This window comes from Pelodiscus sinensis, chromosome 5 (genome assembly GCF_049634645.1).
Source record: "Pelodiscus sinensis isolate JC-2024 chromosome 5, ASM4963464v1, whole genome shotgun sequence".
NCBI lineage: Eukaryota > Metazoa > Chordata > Testudines > Trionychidae > Pelodiscus > Pelodiscus sinensis.
Window position 1 is genome coordinate 50,519,747 of NC_134715.1, and position 19,202 is coordinate 50,538,948.

The following is a 19,202-nucleotide window of genomic DNA, read 5'->3' on the forward strand; positions in this document are numbered from 1 at the left end:
TACTTCACATGTGAAGACACTGAGGCACAGAAACAAACTCGGTATTTTCAGAATTACACAGCAGCATTATTTAGGAATAACTAACATCATTCCGAAATCATTCTGAAATCACATAGTCTTCATCCACACTACAAGCAGTTATTTCGACATAACGTCAAAATAATGTCTAGCTGGAGGACTTCTTACTCCGACTCCTGTAACTTCATCGTACAAGGAGTAAGGGAAGTCAAGGAAGAGTGCTCTCTCAGACTTCTTGCTTTGTAGACAGCGCTTAAAGCTGAGGAAAGCTATTTCAACTTAAGCTACGTAATTGACGTAGCTAAAGTTGCGTAGCTTATTTCAGCTTTAGCCCTGCTGTGTAAACATGCCCTTAGTGATTTGCCTGAGGGAACACGGAGAATTAATGAGAAAGTAAAAAACAGAATCCAGGAGTTTTTAATCACAATCCTTGACAACAAGTATTAAATTACCCCAGACACATAATGATTCAGGATTTTAACAATAGTATGCAGGCTCGCAGATGGGGGTGGTATTGGGGGCAACTGCCAAGGGTCCCAGTGATTCAAAAGTGTCTGAGGCTTCTGGCTGCTGCTGCTACATGAGCTCTGGGCCCTTTAAATCACTGCCTGAGCACTACACTGCATGCTCCCGGCAGCGCTGAGGGCTGTCTGGGCAGTACTGAGGACTGGCTGTCGGCTCCCATGTCAGTATGTATGCATTTATTTTATTATATATTGTTATTCGTGTTTAGAAATATAATAGTAAAAGATATACTAAAAGATCTATTCTGGAAATCTAGGTTTATATCCATTATTGTACTTTGTTCCCTTTAATGGACAGACTATTTTAGCTTTGTGTTTAGATTTTGAAAGCAATCTATTTACATACTCCTGACAATAGAACAAATTCTGTCTCTATTCCTTTAAAAAAACCTGCTCGATAAACCGTTCTCCAGTAACTCAAACCCAAGATTACCCTTATGTCCTGAGCATCATTTACTGAATCTGCTGCTATGACACAGCAGACACAGATTTCCTTTGTCCCATTTCTGGAAGGCTTTGTTTAGTTTACTAGTTTTCATGCAGTACAGTGACACTGATTTTCTATATCAAATCCCCAATATTATTGTTTTGTAAAAGAGACATTTGGTTAATTCTCTTTTACATATTTATACCAAATATTATCTCAATCGCTTATTGATTTGCAACAAAGAGAATGGCTACATGATAGCATAGTCTTTTGAAAAAAATAACATTTGACAAATCTGTAATGCACACGTACATTACACTGGAATTTAAAGAAGGCACAGAAGAGAACATCCTTTAGGAACTCTTAATATAGATTGAAGCTACGTGTTGGACCACTAGCTCTGCGGGGACAGCAAGGATCTGCAAGGAAGGATAACTCTGCTATGTTGGTCTCCTCTACCTCATGGCTAGTGGCTGAGTCCTCCCATGAAGAAGTTCAAGAGGGAGAGCTAATGCTTTTTGAGCAGCACTAATTCCTGATCAGCTTTCAACCTCGAAAGCTGCAGACACAGCAGGGAATGATATTGTAAAATCATATTTTTTGTTGATTGGGATTTAACCTTTATTTCAACTCTTGCTCCCTTGTTGAACACTTGTAAGTGCCTTAAGACATATGACGTAAGCATTGACAAAGGGCACTTGCTTGACCTCCTGCATTTATACTGTACAGAATTATCTTGTCACTCCACTAACAGTGGACTCACCCACTGTCTTTAACAAGTGTAGCCCCGAGCATGCTAAAAGAAGTGGTTCATGAGAATCTATGTATTTTATGTTTGCTCTTTAACACTTTCTTACCCTCTAGCTCCATTTGTATGGGGAATTTTTCTCTCGTGAAACTCCACACATGTAATTTATCTTCTATAGCAACCTGATTCTTATCTGGTAAACTACAGTAATGCCTTAGATGTCAATAGAATTACATAGGTGTAAAACAGAAGTAAATAAGATATATAATATACCTGTCGCTCTGAAGGCCTTTGGAATTAACTTCTTGAAAGATGCTTATATTGTGACCAATACCTTGTTGGTCATAGCATGTTGTGGTTACCTGTTAATGTGTCAGATGTACCACCGGCACACAGGAAGTATCATGAAACCGATGCTTCACTTTGCACTTTCTGCAATCATTTGCACCTATGCAAATCTGAATAGGAATTTTTTACATCCACTGTGACATACTAGAGTGAAATCTACACCGGTGAGGGCTGCATTGTTTTTGCCCTGCAACCTGGAGTGGCTTTCAATGCCTTACTGTTGTAGATCTCCACCTGGACCACTCACAAACAGCTTGCCAGTGTGCACATCACTCCAGTATGTTTGTGTAACTGCAGTTGCCAGTCACACCCTAGCTCTCATCAGCCTTGGCTATACTTCAGGAGACCGCAGCACATTCTCAGTTCCAGACTTTCCCCCAGAAACATGCGTCTTATACTATCCAGACCTCCTGCACAGCCCAAACATTTTAAATCCATAATTCCTTTAAGGAAATATAGTCACAACTTGCCATTCTAAATGGAGTCACCCAGACTCTAACTTAAACACAATGGATTAAATAAAATAATACAGCAATATTATTAACTACAAGGAGAGGGATTTTAACTATAACCTGCCAATCTGGTGAAAAGAACTATAAAAAAGTGTGAGGTAATGGTGAATCAGGTTCTGATTGTGCCACAAATGCTAAGACCATAAATGCCCTATCACCATTAAGGATTCATGCAGATGCCTCCGAGGCAAAAAATCTGTACTAAGGCTGGAAGTGGAACCATACCTCAAAGATACTCAGCATCATCTTCTAGTGATGTCCCCTTGATTCTCCATTACCTCCTGAGGGGTATCATGGAGTCCTCTGGATTTTTTTAGATTCTCTTTAGGGACTTGACTATCATTTACTGGTTGTGTGGCACCTGAGGGACAAACTAGTTGTAGCCATTAGGAGCTACTGTAGAATAAATGTAAAATAAATAATAACCACCCATACTCAGGGGATTCTTCTGTGGGGCCATGTCACAGGATGTGACCACTGTGGCACCTACTTCTGTCTATCCAGGAGAGTAGCCCTGTACACCCATGCACTCTATCCTGGTGATGTCTCACCACCATCACTTCTGTTCCAGATACCGACAGCATTCCCAGAATCACAGCATTCTCCTCATGACACAGCCCTCTAGCTGCGCCATACTCCATGTCCCCCCCCCCCCCCCTTCCAGTAGACAGTGTCACAGTCCCTCAGTCCAGACACCAGGAACTGCCTTTCATTGCCTGCAGCATTGCTCAGTCCATGGTGCTTGCTGCCTTCAGCCTACAGGGCAGACAGTTCTCCTCCCTTTTCAAGTTCCAGGGAGTAATTACAGCTGCTCTGTATTGCACCTCTTCATATATGAGCCTACCTGGCCCTGACTGGCTGCTCATATAAGCCCTTTTTGTGATTGGATGCCTCTTATGCATCCTCCTTAGGACTCTAAGCCCTGAGACACTCAGTATGGGGCAGGTACCCTGTCACAGGGCAACAGAAAACCTGCACGCCCATTGCATTGGCTGAAGGGACAGGTTAACATGATCCCAAACAGGAATTCATGTCTCTTGCATGCCATAATCTCTGTGAAGCAGCCAATCTATGTCCATATTTATAGACACACATATCCCCCTTCTTGGCCTCTCTGAAGCATAACCCTTATTGCACTCTCATTCACAACTCCTCTATGCTCCCTACTTCTGGTTTCTAAAACAACCTAGAACAGGGATGCTCAGACCTCAGTGGTTCAGAAGCCAAGTTAGTGATCAACATTACCAAAAAGTAGTATGAATTCATTCTTTCATCTACTATTCAACAGGTTTTTGTGAGCAAGGGAAACATAATCATAGTAAAAACATACTGAGTGGCTAATCATTGAGTGCAAATTAATAATTAGTTAATAGCACAGTAAAAGCATCCTGATTGGTTACTAATTAAATTAAATAAATTACACAGTATTTTAATGTTATGTTCTACAAAGAGCCACTTGCAGCTCAAAAGACTCAGTCTGAGTATTACTGACTAAAAGAACAACTACCTCCTTTCTTTCTATGAACTGCACATAAAGGACTTATAAGTAAAAATTTTAATAGCCCATGCAGCATTTTTCTTAAGAATAGCTCTATAAATCTCTGTAATCTATGAGCAAGTTCATTTATAGCTAACTAGATTGCTCGGGTCCTTAACTCAATTAATTTTTGTGGGTTTTTTTAATTAAATCATTGCTCTGGGGTGGGATTGGGGTGAGGGTTTCAGTATGCAGGTGCGCCAAAGACAGAAGACTACCCCAACCATCTCTCACTTCAGTAGCTTGGGGCCAGGTGAGAAATGCCTCTCTATGGCCACTGCAGCTCCAGCGGACACAGCCAGGGGAGGGATCATGTACCATGGACAGGGCAGGTTCAGGTTCATCTGCCCCCTGCACTCCCCAGTCAGAGTGAGGAATGCAGCAAACTGTATACTTTCCCTTTTCTCAATGATGAAGGGGAACAGCCAGTAATGTTCCAGTATGAATCAGGGAAGGGGGAAATTCTGCCCCTCCGCCCCCATGAGCCTCCTTAAGGGACACCTGGCGGGTGAGATGCTCAAGGCTAGGAACTGGGGCAGTCCTCGAAGGAAGGGGCGCATCTCCTGGCCATCCAATTTCACCTTCCTGGTAATTCAGTCTCTTTTCTGTATGATTTTATGAGAAGTAATCCCATTCCAGGCACATCCTGTTTTCCTAACACAACAATACCCTTACTTCCATTTAAGTTATAAGAGGAGGCTGCATACCAAATTTGGTAGTCCTAGCTCTTACCATTTAGGAGGAGTTCTTGAACAGACAAACTCTCTCAGATAGATAGATAGTTATATCATACTATAAGGTAATAATTCCACTTGATGTTTGCCTTAAAAAACCTACCAAATATAATCTTGTGCCTGTATCCTTATAAGGATATGGAATCATAATTCTAACAAGCTTCACCAGGAAATCAGCTGCTTTCATTACGAGTCACTAGAGCACTAGGAGAGTGTGGGCTGACCTACTTGATCAGCCTTTAAAACCATTTCTTATTAGCCTTCAACTATTACTTTCAACTGTAATTTAAATTCCTTACCTTAACACACAAGTGTAACTTCCTCCATGTATAATTGAATCATTTAGTACAAGAGGTGTTCCAGCAAGAAATGAAAAACAGTGTATTATATCGAAGTAAATATTTGACTGATTCTTCAAATGAAAATTGCAACCTCTCAGTATTATTTTTACATAGACGTGTTGATGGGTTTTTTCCAGACTGAGCAATAAAACGGGGAAATTAAAAGAGCATTCTTAATCATTTTGTCAGGTTTTAATATAATTAACATTTGCCAAAATATTCTGTATTCTGATTGAGAATCAGAATATGTAAAACTTACAGTCTCATTTGAAACTGTTACTGTGTGGAAATGGCATCCCAAATGTTGATTTTCATAGCTGCTGTCTGCCCTAAAGCGAACAGCAATTTCTCACTTTGTTAGTATGACAAGATGGAACTGTCATCTTCAAGCTATATCAGCATGAATGATCAGCACATGCTGAGTATCCATTCTCGCACTATATATGGTTCCTAAGATATTTATGCTGCAATGGCAATTATAAAATTAGCAATGGCTAATTTCAGGTGGGTTATTTAATCCATACCAAAAATAACACTTTTATTGTTAATTATAGCTGGTATAATAACTACAGAAACATTTGTAGCCATTTGAATTGGTGACAGAAAACTGAGATCTTATTTTGCCTCCTTAATTACACAACCATTCTGTGATTGAATCTTTACTTATATGTTTATGTTACCCCAAAACCTTATATGTTTATGTCACTTGAAGGATGATCACCAAAAAATTCCAAGCCAGTTCTCTCTCAAATGAGTAATATCTTCTCTTCAGAATAAAATGTATCTATAACAAATCTTAATATAATACACTCACCTATAAGGAGTTTCCCTCAATAGGCACATAATTACTAGTGTTTAAGGGATCTAGACTCCTCACTTCCATTAGGAAAGACTATTACAATTAGACAGAGTTTGCCTTCTGGAATTGCTAATGTGATATAGTGCTGGTATTTGTTTTTAAAGCGCTCATTTTATAAATAATGGGCTGAATCCCCAGATGTGACTTTAAGCCCTTCATAGCTTCTTTGAGTTTAAGGCCAGAAGGGACCATTAGAACATTTTAAAGCATTAATTGACTTAGCCTCATTATACCACAAATTTTACCTACAGGGAAATTGAGGCACAGTGACTTGTCCAAGATCATAAAACCAATTGAGTGACAGACCTGGCCAAGAGCCAAAGTTTTCTAGTATTCACTTGTGTGTCTCCACCGCAAGAACACTCTGCCCCAAATTGTTCCTGGAACATAGGATGGGCAGCACACATGCAGGTCCTCTGGCACACAGATAATTTTGAAAACTCTGTGAAATTATTTCACAGCAGCCTATTACTCCTGTGCCTGATTGAGCTTTGCTTGATTGAGTTTATCTTGTTCTGTACTGTTGTGCTGAGATTGGGTCTTATTATTATTTCTCAGATCAAATTCATGCAATTGTTGAAGCTGATGAGTCATTCCAAGCTTTAACTAGCAAGAACAAATATTTGTATTATGACAAATTATGCATGTGCTTAATTTCTGGTATAGATAAGAGACTACATAATTGTGATGTAGGCTGGCTAGTTGTTTTCTGTGTTATTTACAAGAATTTGTTTAGAAAGTTCTAGGATGTTTTAAAAAGTTGTTTTGCAAATGAACAAAGGCGAAGTTCAAAGTCACACAGTTGACACTCTAACCTTAGCTCCTGTAATAGAACAGTGTTTTGTAGATAACTCCATAAAATGAGGATGGCACTGTCAGCATTAACTTTAAATTTCCTGGCTTTTGTCAGCTTGCATGAGTAACTTTCCCATGTTTTTTGCATAGCTTTTTAATGTATTAAATATAATGAATAAAAAAGACTAAGACAGCAAAGAAACTCAAATATGACAATATAATTAAATTACTCAGCATCCAGAAATCTCCTGGTTTTCAAATTTGTGATTTAAATACAATGCCATTTCAGTTTTCCTTAAACACTTGACAGGACCTATTTTCAGCAAGATTTCTTGCTAACAGGCTTTCAGTCACATTAAGTGCTCACAAAGTGCACAGAAGTTGTATTTTATCTCACAGCCCTAATTGAGCTGTCTGGACTTAAATAGCTGAATGTTACAAAAATGTTTATTATACAAGCCCACTTAATCTGAACCTAGAAAAGAACATTTCTGTAGCTTCGGGTGTAATTTATCCCTGCAAAAGGAAAGCAAAAGGCCTTTTATCACCCTCTCATTTCAGTGAATTATGTTTATGGAGTTCTTCTACAGCTATGAATCTGGTTTCATGCCAACCTGAAGAGGAGTAAAGTCTCAAATACCTCTCTCTCTCAGCTTTCATTATGTTTGATGTTGCATGTTTCTGATGAAAAATGCCTCTATTCCATTTAGCATACAGCAGCAACCATTTATGCCTTCTCATACAAATAGCTGGTATCTATTCATATCATATCAGCCACAGAATGAATCTAAATATAATTAAACATTTTTATTTTCATTTTTGTTTCCATCAGTTTGCCTTTTGCTCCATAATCTTATTTGGTATTCATTATGTTTACCTTTTTTTTAAGTATCTATTCAGGTGGTTTTAGCCACATTTACAAATACAAAGGTTTTTTTTTAATCCAGATGTACAGATAATTTCACATGGAAATGGACCGTTCCTTAAAGTATTTCACCCAAGCAAAATACAAGGTATCCTTTCTCCCCCTCCATTTGTCTATCACATATTTCTCAGTTTACCACTTCATCAGGGCTGTGTCTACATTGGCACCCCTTTCCGGAAAAGGGATGCTAATGTAGACTTCAGAATAGCAAAATCCGCGGGGGATTTAAATATCCCCCACGGCATTTGCATTTACACGGCTGCCGCTTTTTTCCGGCTTGGGGATAAGCCAGAGAAAAGCGCCAGTCTAGATGTGATTCTCCGGAAAATAAGCCCTTTTGCTATTCCAATGTGCCTAATCTGCATCCCTTTTCCGGAAAAGGGGTGCAGTGTAGACACAGCCCAGGAGTATAAGAAAACAGATGAGTCTAAAAGCACATGCCCTAAAGGTCAAGAGATCTGAAATCTATCAGACCAAAAAAGGAAAATGGAGCTCCAGAGCTGAGGGACCCCAACAGACAATATCTTTCCAGGTGCCTGTTCTCCTTGTTCCTATGACAAGTAAACAACAGATGGGAGGCGCTGAAATTAAGACCCAAAGTAAAGAGTGGTATTTTCTCTCTCTCCATAAATAACAAAATACATGTTCTCCTAATATTACTCTTTGTGATAAGCAATTGCTATAGTTACCACTGGGACATAGATCACAAATGGGAGATGACATGGCTCTGGTAGTCACAAATGAGAATTCTTTGTTCCCTGATCAAATGCTCATTTCACTTTACCTATTTTTAAAATGCCCACGTGTCTTTATCCACCTTTGAATGTCTTCTGCTTTACCTAATTTACACAATGTGTTACATTTCATTTACTTTTCTGCAGTGTTCTCTCGTTATAATTCAGAATCTATACTAAATCTGCACCTTGATTGACTGACTGATTTTTTCCCCTGTGTCCATGCTTGACAGGCATTTAATAGTAATTAAAGATTTCTCTAATCTGTTCAGAGGGTACTCAGATAATCAACAGGCGGTGACTTTGATTGATAGTCACTGTCATGAAAACTGGAAGTTGAGACCTTTGAATGAATTTCCTCAAAGAAAAATGCTGTAGAGAATAAGTTCCAGACTAACACAGAAACATATTTTTACCATATGCCAGTGTTGCTTAAAAGGATGGTGCAGACTACCAGAGTCTGGCACAATAAGAGATTTGCTGCAGCTGTCTGAATTTCTCTGTGATCTCATTTGCCCTGGGGGTCTCTCTCCTTCTCTGTGTTAGACTAGGCTCCTTGGTAGTATGACACATCAACTAGAAATCCATAGCAATAAAAGTAACACTGAAGCAGAAATTAAGACAGAAAGTGAATCCCATGGGTTTTAAAATAATGAGAAGAGATGGAAAAACCAAACAGCAGTGGTGAAAGGGCAAGAACAGCTAAAGAGTCGCCATGGGTCATCACTGGAAAACATATTATTTCAGTATACATTCTCTTGATTTAGTGCCTGCTACATTAGGTCTATAGAACCACAAAAGCTAATAAATCATTGCTCTGGATGACAGCCTTAGCACCTGTGCTTTATCATACAGCAGGGAGCCTTGTAAATTACCTAGAGAGGCAACTGGTGACCATACATGCATGTGGGAGAAAATTATTCAAGACCTATTTCAGCACCCCGATTAGGCTTCTTTTGTTATATTTTAATATTAAAACACATGGATAGATTTATCCTGCTACTTTGATTAGTGTTTTAGGATTGACTTACTACCATTTTAATATTGATGCATTATGTACGTGACAATAAGTGGTTCTTATTGTCTTTAGTAACATACTGGGAGTCCTAATAACTTAAAAAGTGACAGCAGGGGTAGAAGCATGATCCTATGAGTGCAATGGGACTTACCCATATGAGGTTAATTTAATTTTTTATATTTTAGGTAAATATGTGTAAGTATTGACAGTAAAGCCGTACAAAATATTTGCATCAGTACTGAAAATACTTGCTATTTGCCTTTTCTCAGGTTCAAGTTGTATTCAGGAACATACATGTATTCAAATATTTTTCATGTTAATGAAACTTTAGCCAGACTTGTACACAAAAGGCCAGTTTAACTGGTGGTGTAAATCAGTGCAGCTCCACTTGCTAAATGGAATTTCTCACCACCTTTGACCCAACATTTTTCACTGCCTAGACATCTGTGAAACTTTACGACACCTCTGGATGCAGTATTTCAAATTTCACACTGGGAAATGCAACATAGTAGAAATAACAATAGCCCAACAGAGAATCTGTTGGGCTAATTCCATGCAATGAATAAAACAATTTTGCTCAAATTAAAAAAACAAAACACTCTTTTCCCCCAAAAAAATTTAAGCCTGGGAAAGACAGTCCCAAGGGAGAAGGTTATGAAATAAATTTGGAAGTTAAAAAGGTGGAATATGACTTTCGTACCTATAGCAGCCATTAATGGTGCCAGATATTTCACAGAGCAAATCAAAATAGAAAATCCATATTAAATATGTAAATATTTAATTTACGTATAGCCTATAGGTAATGTGCAGAAATGTTAGACCAGCCTATCTGATGCTCTGATATTCTACTCCCTGCAGCAGAGCTGGGGAATAGGGATGTAGAAGAGTAGTCAATTAGTCAACTACCCAATAAGCCTAACCTAGGCTTATTGGGTAGTCAAGTCAACTATTCACATTCCCCCCCACCCCACACCTTGCTGCCTCTATATCAGGGGCAGCAGAGAAGGGGGAAGCTGGAGCCGGTCCTGGGGAAGCAGAACACCATCCATCTCTCCACTCCCTTCCTCCCATTGCTTCCCCACCTACCACCCCCAGGGACAACCAGGGCCCCAGAACATGGGGCGGTGGGACCTCTCAGGCAGCCAAAGCCTCCCAACCACCTGGAGGCAGGCGCAACTCCTGGCCCCATCCCTGAGCCCCCTCCGCTCCCTCTTTCCCATTCCAGATTTTCTACCCAGTCCTTCCCCTGTTCTATGTCCCTCCAATAAACAGTCCTATTGTTTCAAGAAACATGTCTTTATTATTTGCTCTGCAGGGGAGGGTGAAGATGGGAAGGGAGGACAGGGGAAGGGAGGGATGGGGGAGGAAAGGCACACAGCGGGAATGCAGGGTCTCCTTCTGGAGATGCACAGGGGAGAGTCTCACTACTAGCTTTGTACGAAACTCTCTCTCAAGGCCACTCTGATAAGCACAGCCCTTTGATGTGCTCTTCTGATGGTGCTAGTATCTGGCTGCTGAAATTCCCTGGCCAGCCAGTCATCCTCAGCCTCCCATCTTGGCAGAAAAGTCTCCACCTTGCTCTCACACAAGTTGTGGAGCACACAGCAGGCTGGCACCACGAAGGAGATGTTGCACTTACTGAGTTCCAGATGGGTGAGGAGACACCTGAACCTTCCCTTTAAATGACCAAACATACATTCCCCCACCATGTGACACCTGCTCAGTCTGGCATTGAAAAGCTCCTTGGTGGGGGCCAAGTTGCCTGTGTAGGGCTTCATGCGTTGCCCAGGATCACAATGGGAATGTCCTCAACTCTGATGGCGTGGTCAGGGAAAAAAGTGCTGGCTTGCATCTTTTCTTAAGAGGCACGAGTTCCGGAAAATGCGGACGTTGTGCACCTTTCCCAATCAGCCGACATTAATGTTGGTGAAGTGTCCCTTGTGATTCACTAGGGCCTGCAGCACTATGTAGAAGTACCTATTTCTGTTCATGTAGTTCAAGGCCCAGTGGTTGGGGGCCAGGATGGGGACGTGTGTGTCATCTATGCCCTCCCTCCCCCACAGTTGGGGAAGCCCTTGGCAGCAAAGCCATCCACAATGCTGTCCACGTTCCCCAGTGATGACCCTCCGTAGCAGTACCTGGTTGATGGCCATCACTGCTTCTCTGAGCATGACCCCGACTGTGGAATTGCCCACACTGAACTGGTTCTCGGTAGTTGTGTGGCATGGCAAGCTTCCAGAGGGCGATGGCCACATGGGGATGGCGGGTTGCATGTGAGTGTCTGATCACCTGAGGGCAGTGACAAGCCACTAGCAGAGCTCAGGGAAGGTGGCCCTCCACATGCAGAAGTTCTGCAGCTATTGCTGGTCATCCCATCCCTGCATGATGATGCGGTCTCACCAGCCCGAGCTCATCTCCCCATGCCAGAAGTGGCATTCTTCAGTGTCCAGGGGATTGAGGGGCATGTGCAGCAGCATGAGTGCCAGGACCTGGGGGAACAGGGCCTGCAATCCACGCTGGCATTTGTCCTGCAGGTCCTGGTCCGTGTCCTGCTGGAGCAACATGTGGACAGTCTGGACGTACTGAGCCATGAGGCGCAGCACGAGGCCCGTGCACCGAGTACTGCTTTGCAGCTGTTCTGGTACCATGCTGTGAGCGCTGTACCATCTGCAAGGGCAACCAGAGCACACTGCATCTCTTTTATGTCCCACAAGGGAAGAGGCAGTGGTGGAGTAGCTTGTGAGACACAGCCATAGAGCGGAGCCCCTGTAAGCATGCATCCCAGCTTGCCTGACAAAGCAGTCACAGGAAGTCTTCGCCCTCCCGTTGCCCTCCCCCAAAGTGCTTTCAGGGACTGTAAGTCCGAGGCTGGCTCCAATTAGCGTGGATGTACTGTTTCAGAATAATTCTAACTAATTTGAATGTTTCCCTATTTCAATTTTGTAAAACAAGGAGTTATTACATCGATTTTAGTTATTTCAAAGTAATGTCCTTGTTTAGACATGCCCTAAATCAGTGGTCCCCAACCATTTGGGGTTGCCGGGAGCCCGGGGGGCGTGGCCGTTCGCCCGCCGGGCGCCCAGGGGGCGGGGCGCCCCCCGAGCGGGTCCCCCCCCATAGCCGCATTCCCAGAGCCGGCGCTGGCACTCTCTTCCCCCTCTCCCCCAAGCGCCGCGCGCTCGGGGCCGGCAGTCACCGTGCGCCACGCACCCGGGTCCGGCTCCGGCACTGCACATGCGCCACGTGCCCGGGGCCAGGCCAGCCCTGAGCACTTGGCGGGCGCAGACAAATGCCCCCGCGGGCGCCATGGCGCCCGCGGGCACCGTGTTGGGGACCACGGCCCTAAATGAACTATTTGTGTGGCAACAATTTGAGTAGTAAGGTATAGAAGTAAAAATTGCAGAACTTAGTTTGGGGTATGATGGGTTGCCACTTGTTTATAGTTAAAGATTTAATCACAGCACAGAAAATTTGAATGCATGTCATGCAACTTTGAAAAACACCTAGAAATGGGTTTCATTAAAGGGCACACAACAGCAGGAGGACATTATCCAAGGAGAATCATAAAGATGATATAGTCCTGAGACTGTAATGAGAACACACTTGTAAAAAACAGTGAAGAGGTTTCATACTGTTGTACATTTTCATTTTGGTCTTGGTCGCTAAAAATGGTTTCAGTAAGATTTTTTCCTCATCATTTCATTTTTTTTTCCTTGTTACAGTCTATCATGGGAATGAAGCTCAGAAGATTAGGGCTTCAAAAACTTTCTAAAAATTACAAGAAATTCAAAAAAAGTGCATTTCTTCATTTCAGCCTATTGTAATGTCCTGCATTATTACTGGCAGATCATTCTGCTAGCTTTCATACTTGTCTGTAGACTTACTAAATTGTTGGTCAGAGGTGAAACATATCTAATCAAAACACAGACTGTTGAGAATTCTATAATGAATAGAGCAAAACAATATCTTGGCTTGATTGTATTAGCCCTAAAAATTCTACTAAATCATTCTCACAATGAAGTGTCTAATTCTGCAATCCTAGTGAGGAGTTATGTGAACAAGATAAGAATGTCCTATGAATATCTACAAATTTATCCTAATGCAGAAAAGATCCAAGTGTTTAAATAAAGAAACAATTACTAACTATTTATAGTATGACTAGAAGATTTACTCAGCATTGTTTGGGTTCTTAACTCAAATAAGTTTTGTTTTTCTTCATTGAAATAATTGTTCTAGGGTGGGGCTGAGGATGAGGGGTTCAGTATGCAAGCTACTCCAGGAGATAAAACAACCCCATCTCTCTCTCACCTCTATGCAGCTTGGGGCCAGGAAAGAAGTGCCTGTCCATGGCTTCTGCAGCTTCAGCAGGCACAACCAGGGAAAATGTACATATCCCCCCAGCTGGGGGATGGACAGACACACAGATAAACTTTCTGAAATATATAGTATAGAGCTCTCCCCTTTTCCACTCCTGCTGTCCTCTGACTCAATAGGATTATAAAACTGTCCCAGTCCCCATCTCTGGCCCCTTGCTCCCCTCCCCGCTCCCACCACACACACATGGTCATCCCACATTATAACTCCCTCCTGCCACACTCTCCTTTTCCATTTTACAAGAAACGGTCAAATGTCAGGCACATCCCGTTGTCCTGGCACAACCAAACCCTCAGCTTGCTTTAAGCTATGATAAGAGAAAGCTGCTTATCAAATTTGGTGGTCCTAGCTCTTCAGAGGAGTTCTTGAACAAACGGACTCACAGACAGATGGACGGACAGACAAAACACATTTCTAAAATATATATTAAGACAAAGGTAATGCCTCAGGCCCCAGTCATAATAAAGGACTCATTTTACTGGGCAGTGTGCAAATTAATATATGACAGTCCATACTCTAAAGAATTAATAGCATAAACAAAAACAAGCTGCAACAAGTAGGTGAAGAAAACACAAGGAGAATGTATGCTATTGGCAACAGGAACATGGAGTTGCATGGTTAACCATATAATTTGTAAGCTACAGTGTTTTGTTTCATGTATCCAAACAAACAAACAAACCAAATGTTGATGAGTCTTTAACAAGCTACCTGGTTAGTTACAATTAATTAGTTTTCATTTATAATAGGTGTTGGAAAACCTGGCCTAATATCACTACAATTTTAAGGATGTACATGGATCCAATTTTAAGGATCCTTTTAATTTCTAGGATCAAGGGTCTGTCCCATATGTGCTCTCTTAGATTCAGTTGAAACTGTGCAATCCCCTTGAAAATAGACAAAATGAAATCTTACAGAAAACTACTAAGGTCCAGAACACTAAGTTATTATGAAACTCTAAATTTTAGCAATCACATAATTAACACATTTAAAGATTTTTGACCTCCTGCATCCTTTGCTTAATTGCTAGTAGTTCACAGATCTCTACATTTTTTCATGGTTAAAGCACTTCAGGAATTTACATTAAGAGTTCAGTGCAAGCCACATTTGGGTGACAGAAATAGTGAAGCTACATAATCAGAGAGTTGGTTTATCATTGGGAATCATCTCAGTCTAGAAAATGATATCAGTAAAGGAGATAAGGAATTCACACAAAGCAACAGGCACATAAAAAGTGCCTATTCACATTCTAGGATAATGAATATTGCACTGAATACTTAATATATCCCTAAATCCGACAAAATAGTCCCAATTACTTAACAGATAAGTGTACAGTTTGGATGCTCAGGATTATGATATCGGTATTCATGTCGAATACCTTGCACCATAAACAGTCCCAATGAAGTCAACAAGACTGCTTATGAAATGTGGTACTACCTGATTGATCTAGCAGACACAAGATAATCCCAGATCTGGAAACTGGAAGTTGAAGGCAGACAAATTCAGGCTTGAAATAATGTGCACATTTTGAACACTAACGGTAATTAACCTCCTGAACAACTTGCGTATGGATGTAGAGGGGTTTCCATCATTTGGAATATTTAAATCAAGATTGGATTTCTTCCTAAATTATGCACTCCAACTCAGCTTGGAAATATGAATTTGTTTCAGGAACTACTGGGTACAATTCTATGGTCTGTGTCCTTGACTACACTGCAAAATTGTCCCAGTACAACTGAAATCCTGTTTTAAGATTATTTCAGTTAAACTGATGCACACCCCATTATTGATTCTCTGCTTAAGAGTGACTTACTGTAGTACATTTTAAGCCTGTTTATGGCTAAATCTAAAAAATGTTGAAGTAACCAAAAAAGAATATTAAAATACAGGGTTTGCACAAGTTTAACTAAATTGGCCCATACCTTAGGCTAAACCAGAGAAACTTTCTTAGGTAACCCTCCCACCCCCCCATGTTAGGCAGAAGTCCAAGTTAGACAATCATAATTGCTCATTCTGGTCTTAAAATATATGAATTAATGTGACTAAGTATATCATAATCTGACCTTGTCTTTAGGCAAAGTCTATAGTGAATTCAGGTAAACTTAGAATGGTAGTTCTCAACAGTTCATTTAAACAATGCAAAATCAAAATATTTGTTCCTAAATCTAAATAGTGTAGGATGGTTAAAGCATGTGTTTTAAAATGTTTGTCCTATTTCCTCATGCAAATGAGGTATAAATAATATTTGCATTAGTTTACACATGCACAGAGGATACAGCTGTATGAGTGCACATAAATTGATATGGATAAAGATAGATTCTCTAGTGAAAGATTCCAAATTGTTATGCTACTAGTTGAAACTAGGTAGCTACCATATGCATATTTACAACATGTAAAACATACATTCAGAGTGTGGCAGTACACACATAAGGGAGACTGTCAAATATGGCTGGAGAATAAACAGTGTGTGTTCATGAGTACTACATATTAGCACCCGGGAGAGATTTTCACAGAAACAAATTAATTAGGCACACAATTTCCTTTCATATGGAGCTAGATGCCTAGCTATCCCTTATACATTTGAAAATCTCCCCGCACCCATAGTTATTGGTCAGATAAGCTACGTGAAATAGGCTTGTGGCCTCGTTCCAGTTGCTGTTGGACATAACGTCCACATCACAAAAGGTCTGTCGCAATTAGCACTCATCTGATGAGCTCAACAGAGAGACCAAATACCGTGCACTTATGAACAATGAATTGCTCTATAGGGCCCTAGAAGTGGTGATTGTATGCTGGGAAATAAGTACATTGGCATGGCAGTGCATAGAAAATTGCTCCAGTGTTGTCTGCATTGGATGTAATTGGTGGATAAATCACTTCATTCTCCAGGGCTGTCAAATTGGTACCAGGGCTAAACACAAGCAAACATCCCACTTGGGTTACACATCCCACTTGGGTTACATTGTATTTTGTACAAAGATTCTTATTTTAACTGAACTAAACTAACTGTCTTGTGTTAGGGCAGTCCTACAGTTAAAACACTGCAGCTCTTCAGTGAAGATGTTACTATGTCAACAGGAGAGTTTCTCACATTGGTAAATGTAATCTGATTCTGTGGGGATACGTCTAAACTACATGGCTCCGTCGACGGAGCCATGTAGATTTGTTGTTTTGGCAAAGTCAAATGAAGCCGCGATTTAAATGATCACGGCTTCATTTAAATTTACATGGCTGCCGCGGTGAGCCGACAAACAGCTGATCAGCTGTTTGTCCACTCAGCGCGCTAGTCTGGACGCTCCCCTGCCAACATCAAAGCCCTTTGTCGGCAGCCCCGGTAAACCTCATCCCACGAGGAATTTAAATCGCGGCTTCATTTGACTTTGCCTATGTGTCTAATCTACATGCCTCTGATGACAGAGGCATGTAGTCTAGACACAGCCTGAGATATGGGATAGGGACACAGGATCTGGGCAGGAGGTGGGGTACAGGAGGAGGTGAGGAGGGCAGGGTCTAGAGGGAAGTTTGGCGGCAGGAGAGGGTGTAGGATGGGGGTACGAGAGGGAGTTTGGGGGTGGAAGAGAGGGAATAATGCAGAAAAGGTGAGAGGGTAAGAATGCAGCCAAATAACTAGCTGGAGAGGGAGGCAAACTAGTGAGGAGTAAAGGAAAGTGCAGCTTCTGCAAAGTAAAATTCTCAAAGTGAGAAGCTCTCCCATCAACATAGCACTATTTATACTGGGAGTTAGGTTGGTATATTTGCACCACTCAGTGACAGGGCTGGATTACCCAATAGGAAGACTAAGCATGTGCTTAGGACACCAGCAAAGCAGGGGCACAAAAAAAAAAAAAAAAAAAAAAAAAAAGAGAGATTTTACGGTATAATATTGTTTTTATTTTGAATTACATATGGGGGGGCACCATAATCTTTTCAGTGCTTAGGGCCTCTAAAGGTCGTAATCCAGCCCTGCTCAGGGGTGTGGATTTTTCACATCCCTCAGCAATGTAGCTATACTGACATAGATTTATAGTGTAGACCTGGTCTTACTGGCTGTGGCTTTTATTGGTCCCAACCTATAGCATTTTGACTAACACGTTTAACATTGAAATCAACAGTTGTAATGTGACAGCAAAACGTTCTCTGTTTTCATTTTAATAATGTTTCTGCCAGCACTCACAAGATACGGTTCCCGTTATTCAAGGTACAATGACCATAACTCATGTCTGGTAGGGCATTATTGTATGTATACTTTGGCATAGAGAGGGCTCTTAGAATGTCTAATATGATGTCCTTTGCAATCTGTTATTAGAGTATACATCATCTTGCCAGTTAATCATACCATTATGGATACTGAAAATAGGATAACTGAGAAGGATTGAAATGCAGTGCATGACCAAGATTAGGAAAAGCTATTTAAAAACAAAGTAAGAATAATCAAGATAAGTTGTGAACTGCAGCAGATTGCTGCATAAAGCTATGAAATTTTAATAAAAAAAATCTAAGTATCTGTGTATAGCAAAACAAAGACAGGGAAAAAAGAATAAGTAATGTGAACTCTATCTGTTGAAAGTGGTGAGGAAAAGAAGGGTTTTGGAGGGTTTTTGGATGCAAACCAATATAATTAAAAACCCAATTGATAAATACATCAGCTCTCTATTTACCTACACTGTCATTTGAAGCCAGGAAAGGCTGATGCATTTAGTCAGTCATCATCAGTACTGCACAGCATCATTAATCTCTTTGCTTGTTTATGTGCTGTGGCTGGTTTAACTTTTCTTCTGTGTACTTTGCTGCCACCTCCAGGATATTGTGGTTATAAAAAATACCAACCCCAAAGGTGGTTATTGCTCAAAGGTACAATATTTCTGACATTTTCAACATGTCTTTGATTTAGTTATTTGAGACTGTTTTTACTAGAAATTTGTTGGCAAGCGGAACATTGGCAGGCATGGATTTGATGATAGTTTACAGAGGCAGAAGCTGCAGGCTGCTTGTTAAGCAAGCAAACCAGCACTTTAAATGAATTCTCTATTTAACATACTGCTGAATTGCAGAAGAATCCTATTAAAAGATGTTTATAACATATATTAATATAAAACAAGTCCATCATGATTAAGGTTTCTGCAACAAAAGTCAAGAAAACGAATAATGATTAGATAGTTATTAAGAACTATAAAATACTTCTTTTTGTTTTCAGCTCTCTAAGGCATACATTCATTGCTAAATCATTAAAAGATGGCAGGTAAAACAAAGATCCACAATAATCTATAATAGCTAAATGATAATTGAATAGCCACATTTTTTATTTATTAAT

At 40.7% G+C, this 19,202-nt stretch overlaps 1 long non-coding RNA gene across 1 annotated transcript in view; it reads left to right on the forward strand.

The window, feature by feature from the left end:
- Positions 1-434: 434 nt before the first annotated feature.
- Positions 435-19,202, forward strand: part of LOC142829592 (uncharacterized) — a 38,473-nt gene continuing 19,705 nt past the window's right edge. Inside the window, exon 1 of the long non-coding RNA XR_012904142.1 lies at positions 435-707. This is a non-coding gene — a long non-coding RNA (uncharacterized LOC142829592). The remainder of the gene's footprint in view (positions 708-19,202) is intronic.